The sequence below is a fragment of the Periophthalmus magnuspinnatus genome, chromosome 24, assembly GCF_009829125.3.
Source record: "Periophthalmus magnuspinnatus isolate fPerMag1 chromosome 24, fPerMag1.2.pri, whole genome shotgun sequence".
NCBI classification, from domain to species: domain Eukaryota; kingdom Metazoa; phylum Chordata; class Actinopteri; order Gobiiformes; family Gobiidae; genus Periophthalmus; species Periophthalmus magnuspinnatus.
In genome coordinates this window covers 27,669,957-27,679,462 of record NC_047149.1, presented here as the reverse complement: position 1 = coordinate 27,679,462, position 9,506 = coordinate 27,669,957, and positions in this window count along the sequence as shown.

The window sequence follows — 9,506 nt, the reverse complement described above, 5'->3', positions numbered from 1 at the left end:
GCAGAAGGTCCACTACCTGAGGAGAAGGTCCACTACCTGAGGAGAAGGTCCACCACCTGAGGAGAAGGTCCACACCTGAGGAGAAGGTCCACCACGTGAGGAGAAGGTCCACCACGTGAGGAGAAGGTCCACCACCAGAGGAGAAGGTCCACTACCTGAGCAGAAGGTCCACTATCTGAGGAGGTCCATGAACCACCTGAGGAGAAGGTCCATGAACTTGTGTCCAGAGCCTAGAGGTGGCTTGTGACCCAGATGATTTCATGGAAATAGAAACTTAAAGTCACACTTCAGAACATTCTCCATGGATCAGAGATACATTTAATGCCATACTGTGGAAGATTATAGCCAATGCAACAACATTCCCATGGACACACCCTCCTCCAGGCCAAATAAGAGTCAGGTTTGTGGAGATGCGAGCCCGCTCACAGTCTGGACCATAGACTGTTTATATGGATGGATATTGCTAACGTGCTAACCGCCACGGCGTTCCAAACAGGAAGTGATCCTGGGAGTGCTCCAGCTTCATGGCTCCAATTCACTTTACATTGAAATAAATCAAGATCTGAACATAAATAACATTTGGATCAGGTCCTTCTTCCCCCGAGGTCGCTCCTGTTAGCGTTAGCAACAGGTTAGATTGACAGCGTTGCTAAGCGACCGCTCCCTGCAAAAACAAGGCGCGTTACCTTCAACATCCTCGCTCCTGATTGGCTCTCGCTGACACTCGGCTCCAGATTAGCCGCTGTAGCTGCTCTGGCCTCGAGCTGGAGCCGGACGCCGTGATGTCACTCTCTTCGGTCTCTCTCTTCGGTCACTCTCTTCGGTCTCTCTCTTCGGTCACTTCTTCGGTCACTTCTTCACTCGTCTTTGGTCAGGACGCAGGTTTTTTCACGTTTTCGGTGCCATAAACACATCCAGAATAAAAGCCTGTTTTATTCGAGTGTTTGTGGGTTTCACTGTTACACAATTGAAAACAAACTCAAGTATTTTCCAGTGTTTGGCCGAGGCTTCGCCGTCGCCGCGGTGATGAGCGACTCACTCCTAATGTGAGCGTTTAGTGGTTTCAGTACTTTTATGTCAATGCCACACACTGGAGCATTTATTCAGACCAGCAGGAGCAGGAGGAGGAGGAGGGACAGGAGCTGGGGTAGGAGCAGGGGCAGGAGCAGGAGTTGGGGCAGGAGCAGGAGCTGGGGCAGGAGCAGGAGCTGGGGCAGGAGGAGGAGCTGGGGCAGGAGCTGGGGCAGGAGCAGGAGCTGGGGCAGGAGCTGGAGCAGGAGCTGGGATAGGAGCAGGAGGAGGCAGGAGGAGGAGCTGGAGCAGGGGCAGGAGGAGGAGGAGGCAGGGGCAGGAGCTGGGGCAGGAGCAGGGGCAGGAGGAGGAGCAGGAGGAGGAGCAGGAGGAGGAGCAGGAGGAGGAGCAGGAGGAGGAGCTGGGGCAAGAGGAGGAGCTGGGGCAAGAGGAGGAGCTGGGGCAAGAGGAGGAGCTGGGGCAGGAGGAGGAGGGACAGGAGCAGGGGCAGGAGCTGGGGCAGGAGCAGGGGCAGGAGCTGGGGCAGGAGGAGGAGCAGGGGCAGGAGTTGGGGCAGGAGCAGGAGGAGGAGCAGGGTCGTGTGAGGTGAGGGCGGGGGGTTTATGTAAGTGTTCCGTCGCTGAATCCGGTGCAGTTTTGTTTTCACACTCGTAAATCTGAAAAGTAAAGAAACAGAACGAACTTTGAGCCGAACTGAGCGAAAACAAGACCCAAGATCACCAGGGCGACGCGTAAAGCCACAGTCTGTCACTTTCATTCACCAGGGCGACGCGTAAAGCCACAGTCTGTCACTTTCATTCACCAGGGCGACGCGTAAAGCCACAGTCTGTCACTTTCATTCACCAGGGCGACGCGTAAAGCCACAGTCTGTCACTTTCATTCAGTCATATTACACTGACGGCTTTTTGTTATTGAGGACTTTTTCAAAATCACTATGGCGACGGTATACGTCCCCTCTCCTGTTTTCACTCAAACATCAGTGGGGACGCCTCTCCACAGATCTGACCTCTAACTTGACCTTTGTGGTGCCTCCTTATTTGGAGTTACGTCTAATGCCATAATGTGGAACATGTGGCCAAAGCAATCTCCATGGAGACAAGCAGTGAACCAGATTCAACAGAAAAGCTACATAATTCACCTTTAAATTTAGTAAAGCTGAAGTGACCCCACCCATCAGGACTAGACCAGGTGTTTAGGGTCATAGACCCTCTGGACCTCCTCCTTTGACCTCCTCCTTCGACCTCCTCCTTTGACCTCCTCCTTCAGCCTCCTCCTTCAGCCTCCTCCTTCAGCTTCCTCCTTCGACCTCCTCCTTCAGCTTCCTCCTTTGACCTCCTCCTTCAACCTCCTCCTTTGACCTCCTCCTTCAGCCTCCTCCTTTGACCTCCTCCTTTGACCTCCTCCTTTGACCTCCTCCTTCAGCCTTTGAGACTCTGATGGTCACTTGCTCCTCATTAGGAGCTTCTTCCAGATGTTTGACTTTCCGCTGTAGGATCAGGGGACGTTTCAGTCCTTGTTTTTTCTGCAGTTGAAGTGTGTCTTTGTCTCTTTGCCTCTTTGGCTCTTTGTCTCTTTGTCTCTTTGTCTCTTTGTCTCTTTGTCTCTTTGGCTCTTTGAAGGTTTTTTCTGCTGCAGACGTGGGTCAGATTTAAACTTTTAATCTCATTATTTTTGTGATGAAAACATCGACTATAAACATGAAAATAAAGCTCCACATGGAACATTTAAACTGTGGAATAAAAGAATGAAACACACACAGGTGGACATGTGGACATGTGGACATGTGGACATTTGGACATGTGGACATGTGGACAGGTGGACAGGTGGACATGTGGACATTTGGACATGTCCACATGTCCACACTCTCCGGCGTCATGTGACCGACACGGCGTCACCGCAGCGACTCTGAGGCTTTGTCTCTGTTGAATTTATTTGGCGTCAAGATCAACAAAATAACAACGATGACGATGGCGACGCCCACAGCAACGGCGAGGAGTAAAACACTGTGGGCGGGGCAAACGATCAATATGCATTCTTATGGTGTGTTCACACTGGGGCGTCAAGAACGCGTGGGACGCCTCGAGTTGGACGCCTTTGCATTTGAGGGAAGACGCCGCCTCCTCGTGGACGCCTGGACGTCAGAGCGTCCGCTGCGGTCTCTGCGGTCTCTGCGGTCTCTGTGAGGTCCTTTGTTGTTTTATTTTTATTTTGACTTTAGTGGATTTATTACATAAAACTCATCGACGGAGGCGATCGCTCTGCGGCGGCGTGTCTGGGTCCATGATTAGCCTTTATGCTAGCTGGTGCGCGCAGTACGATTAAGTCGCCGCTAGTTTGTGGCTGATGTCTTTCTACTTTTTATAGATAATGATGTCGCTTTGTCTCTGGAGCGTTGTCTCTGATTGGTTGACGCTGCAAGTCGAATGCCAAAAAGTTCAGCTTTTCAACTTTTGGACACGCGAACAAATCATCTGACGCCTGGAGGACACGCCGCGTCGACGCCAAAGCATCCGACGCCTGGAGGACACGCCGCGTCAACGCCAAAGCATCCGACGCCTGGAGGACACGCCGCGTCAACGCCAAAGCATCCGACGCCTGGAGGACACGCCGCGTCGACGCCAAACTCAGGCTGTACTGACGCCTGAAGACGCACCGTAAAAACACAGGACAGCCAAGACACTTTGTATGTAAACTCCACGCCCTGGTGTGAACACACCATTAGTCTGAGGGGTTGCCTCTCCACAGATCTGACCCGTACCTCGGCCTGGTGGCCTCACCTGCTCGTGTCAGTGGAGATGATGAGCTCATCTTGTTTCATGTGTGTCTTTCCTCGATTCCTCAAACACAGATAAACTGGACCGTTTCCCCTCTACAGGCTGATATTATATTGTTTTTTTATCTCTTGGTGCTAACTTCACTCTTTCTTACTCCTTCAGAGCATTCTCCTCTGTTCTGGCGTGTTCCAGACTCTTCTTTCTCTCTTCTTTCTCTCTCCTTTTCTCCTCCTCTCCCCACTCCTCCTCCTCTCAGGTAGCCCGTGTTTTTACTCTGGCCTTGTACATTAGTGTGTTAGCGTGTCTGGCTGGCGTGCGTTCCTGTCGGCGTATGTTTGTGCAGGTGGAGGACATTTTGACACTCCTCCCTCCTCCCTCCCTCCCTCCCTCCCTCCCTCCCTCCCTCCCTCCCTCCTTCTCCTCCATCGTATTAAAACCAGTGTGTCGTTTGAAGAGTCCAGCCCTGCGCTGGCATTTCCTCGGGGTTCTGGAAAAGAGAGTGAAAAAGACGAGGGAGGAGACATGAGAACGCTCTGGTAACAGCTCAAGGACACAGACCTGCTCCTTCAGAAGAAACGCAGAGCAAACGCAACTCATTTGACATTAAACTTATCTCCATGGAGACAAACCACGTCAGCACCAGTTTAGTTACAGGTCAGATCTTCAGAGAGGCGAGCCGGCTCATAGAATGTTTCAGAACATTTATTGACCTTTATTTCACGGGGAAAGTCCCACTCAGACCCGGGATCTGTTTTCAGACGTGGAGGAAACGAGCAAAAAGAGTCCTGCCCCAGAACCGAGACTCTCAAGAGCAACATACAGCATCTAAATGTCATACAGTCAGGAAGTGCACTGGCAGCATGCTAGTGGTTTGCATTATTATGATGGTAAAACTCTGGTCTGAGAGTTGAGTAAAGTGTTTATAAACTCATCATGTTGAGTCATTAGGATGTTCTGATGAGGTCAGTGAGGAGGAACCAGGACTAGACCAGGTCTAAACCAGGACTAAACCAGGACTAAACCAGGACTAAACCAGGACTAAACCAGGTCTAAACCAGGACTAAACCAGGACTAGACCAGGACTAAACCAGGACTAAACCAGGACTAAACCAGGACTAAAGCAGGTCTAATCCAGGACTAAACCAGGTCTAAACCAGGACTAAACCAGGACTAGACCAGGTCTAAACCAGGACTAAACCAGGACTAAACCAGAACTAAACCAGGTCTAAACCAGGTCTAAACCAGGACTAAACCAGGACTAAACCAGAACTAAACCAGGTCTAAATCAGGTCTAATCCAGGACTAAACCAGGTCTAAACCAGGACTAAACCAGGACTAGACCAGGTCTAAACCAGGTCTAAACCAGGACTAAACCAGGACTAGACCAGGTCTAAACCAGGTCTAAACCAGGACTAAACCAGGACTAAACCAGGACTTAACCAGGTCTAAACCAAGCCTAAACCAGAACTAAACCAGAACTAAACCAGGTCTAAATCAGGTCTTAACCAGGACTAAACCAGGACTAAACCAGGACTAAACCAGGACTGAACCAGGTCTTAACCAGGTCTAAACCAGGACCAGACCATGATCAAACGGCTCTTGTTGAAGATCGTCCAAAGTCTGGACCAGTCTGTGAAAATCTGCCGTGCGTCTCTGACACAGTTTGTGTTTATGTCGCTGCTCAGTGTTAATGAGGCTGAAGCCACAGCTGCCCTGGGACCAAACCATTGATATATTTCCTCATTCCTAACCAATCACAACCCACTACCCTCATCTCGTAACCAATCACATTTGAGCAAATACACGCTGTCTCCGCTCCTCTGCTCCATCTCCACCGCAGCAGCAGAACCATTAACCTCTTCAGACCCTCCATCTCCTCTTCTTCACCAGCACCAGTGTGTAGGCCACCAGGCAGATCTGTGGAGAGGTTACTCATTCCCATCTGCTCGTTCCCGGCTGCTCATTCCCAGCTTTTCCTTCCCGGCTGCTCGTTCTCGGCTGCTTTTTCCCAGTTGCTCATTCCTAGCTTATCATTCTCGGCTGCTCATTCCCGGCTTTTCATTCCCGACTGCTCGTTCCCGGCTGCTCGTTCCCATCTGCTCCTTCCCGGCTCCTCGTTCCCGGCTCCTCGTTCCCATCTGCTCGTTCCCAGCTTTTCCTTCACGGCTGCTCATTCCCGGCTGCTCGTTCCCATCTGCTCCTTCCCGGCTCCTCGTTCCCGGCTCCTCGTTCCCGGCTGCTCGTTCTCGGCTGCTCGTTCCCATCCGCTCCTTCCCGGCTGCTCGTTCCCAGCTTTTCCTTCCCGGCTGCTCATTCCCGGCTCCTCGTTCTCAGCTGCTCGTTCCCGGCTCCTCGTTCCCGGCTCCTCGTTCTCAGCTGCTCGTTCCCGGCTCCTCGTTCTCGGCTGCTCGTTCCCATCCGCTCGTTCCCGGCTGCTCATTCCCAGATGCTCGTTCCCGGCTGCTCGTTCCCGGCTGCTCGTTCGCGGCTACCCGTTCCCGGCTGCTCGTTCTCGGCTGCTCGTTCCCATCCGCTCGTTCCCGGCTGCTCGTTCTCGGCTGCTCGTTCCCGGCTGCTCGTTCCCGGCTGCTCGTTCCCGGCTGCTCGTTCCCGGCTGCTCGTTCTCGGCTGCTCGTTCCCATCCGCTCGTTCCCGGCTGCTCATTCCCAGATGCTCGTTCCCGGCTGCTCGTTCCCGGCTGCTCGTTCGCGGCTGCTCGTTCTCGGCTGCTCATTCCCAGATGCTCGTTCCCGGCTGCTCCTTCCAGGCTGGTGGCAGCACAAAGGAGCGCTTGTGAGGGAACATTCCAGTCTGGTGTTGACCTAAGCTACTTTAGAATGTTTGTGCAACGGCTTCCGACCGCTGATTAAAAATAGTGTTTGATGCAGAGGGCAGTTTGGACTGGTCTGTGCTCAAGAACACTCATTAAAGAGAGAGAGGTTCAGTAAAAACATGAGGTTAAACACAGGGCTCACACTCACCGCCACACGCCGAAGTCAAACACGCCGCTCACACTCACCGCCACACGCCGAAGTCAAACACGCCGCTCACACTCACCGCCACACGCCGAAGTCAAACACGCCGCTCACACTCACCGCCACACGCCGAAGTCAAACGCCGAAGTCAAACACGCCACTCACACTCACCGTCACACGCCGAAGTCAAACGCCGAAGTCAAAGACGCCGATCACACTCACCGTCACACGTCGAAGTCAAAGACGCCGATCACACTCACCGTCACACGCCGAAGTCAAACGCGCCGATCACACTCACCGTCACACGCCGAAGTCAAAGACGCCGATCACACTCACCGTCACACGTCGAAGTCAAAGACGCCGATCACACTCACCGCCACACGCCGAAGTCACACACGCCGCTCACACTCACCGTCACACGCCGAAGTCAAACACGCCGCTCACACTCACCGTCACACGCCGAAGTCAAACGCGCCGATCACACTCACCGTCACACGTCGAAGTCAAACGCGCCGCTCACACTCACCGTCACACGCCGAAGTCAAACGCGCCGCTCACACTCACCGTCACACGCCGAAGTCAAACGCGCCGATCACCCTCACCGACACACGCCGAAGTCAAACGCGCCGATCACACTCACCGTCACACGTCGAAGTCAAACGCGCCGATCACACTCACCGTCACACGCCGAAGTCAAACGCACCGATCACACTCACCGCCACACGCCGAAGTCAAACGCGCCGCTCACACTCACCGTCACACGCCGAAGTCAAACACGCCGAAGTCAAACACGGCGATCACACTCACCGTCACACGCCAAAGTCAAACACGGCGCTCACACTCACCGTCACACGCCGAAGTCAAACGCGCCGCTCACACTCACCGTCACACGCCGAAGTCAAACGCGCCGCTCACACTCACCGTCACACGCCGAAGTCAAACGCGCCGATCACACTCACCGTCACACGCCGAAGTCAAACGCGCCGATCACACTCACCGTCACACGCCAAAGTCAAACACGCCGATCACACTCACCGTCACACGCCGAAGTCAAACACGCAGAAGTCAAACACGCCGATCACACTCACCGTCACACGCCAAAGTCAAACACGCCGATCACACTCACCGTCACACGCCGAAGTCAAACGCGCCGATCACACTCACCGTCACACGCCGAAGTCAAACACGTCGAAGTCAAACGCGTCGATCACGCTCATTGACGCACGGCGAAGTTAAAGAAGCTGTACTTGATTTTTCTCTACGTATTTGACTTAAACGTGTCTCTCCAGAACAGACTCGTGAGGTCAGAATAAGTCCAGTGTGCACTGTCTGCATCTGAATATAAAGAGGAGAATCAGGAAGTGTGTGTTAGCATGAGCTTGTGTCTCTCAATAGTTATAATCTCTGACATCGTGGATCATTCTGTTATAATTTACTTTTTAAATCATAATATTCGTCTAAAACTACTAAAAGAAGTAGTTTTAGTCGCAGTGGGCGTGTCACAGTGGGCGTGTCACAGTGGGCGTGTCACAGTGGGCGTGTCCTGGTGGAGGTGGCTAAATACAACTTCAGAGGCTCAAACCCAGAGAAAAAACGACTAGGACACGGTTAAAGATCTGAACAGAACATTTTAAAGAATAGGGCGGATTTAAACTAATTATTAAATGTAAAAGTTGTAACATCTGAGGCTTTTTCACTTTCTTTATCTCATTCAAATGTTCTGTTTTCTTCGAGTGGATTTAATCTTTACCGACTTCAGCTTAAACTGATGGATTTGGGAGACGTTAAAATGGCTGCAGTTCATTTGAAGTGAAGGTGGAGCAGATCGTCTAAAGTCCTCTAGGAACTACAAAACAGACGTGATGTCACAAATACAACCATCCTCCATGTTCTTCCTCTTCTCTGGGGCCGGGTCACGGGGGCTCAGTCTAAGCGGGGACTCCCAGACTTCCCTCACCCCAGACACCTCCTCCAGCTCCCTAGGCATTCCCAGGCCAGAGACACAGTCCCTCCAGTGTGTCCTGGCTCTTCTAGGGCCTCCTCCTGGTGGGACATGAACACCTCCTCAGGGAGGCGTCAGGAGGCATCCTGAGCAGATGCTCGAGCTTCAACTGCTCCTCTCCATGTGTAGGAGCAGCAGCTCTACTCCGAGCTCCTCCCGTGTGACTGAGCTCCTCACCCTGTCTCTAAGGGAGGGCCCAGCCTGTGGAGGAAACTCATTTCTGTCACTTGTATCCATGATCTTGTCCTTTCAGTCCCAGAGCTCATGACCACAGGTGAGGTCAGTAGATTGAGGTAAATCCAGAGCTTTGGACTCAGCTCCTTCTTCACCACAACAGACGACACAGCGACAACATCACTGCAGACACTGATCCACCTGTCAATCTCACCCTCCTCGAGAACAAGACCCCGATACTTGAACTCCTCCACTTGAGGCAGAGACTCTCCACCACCTGCAGAGGGCGCCACCTTGTACAAATACAACCATAGACTGTTTATATAAACGGACATAGCTAACCTGTTAGCCGTCGTGTTCCAAACAGGAGGTGATCATGGGCGCGCGTCCGACTCCATCGACTTTGACTTTCTAATTCTACCTGGACGTCACTCGCTCCTCGTCTTTATGAGTCAAAATGAAAGAAATTAAACAAAGAGCTGTGAGTTCACGGCCTTAAAGGAGAGGAATAACTTATTTAGTCCCATCCATTTTCCTGATTGGAACTTT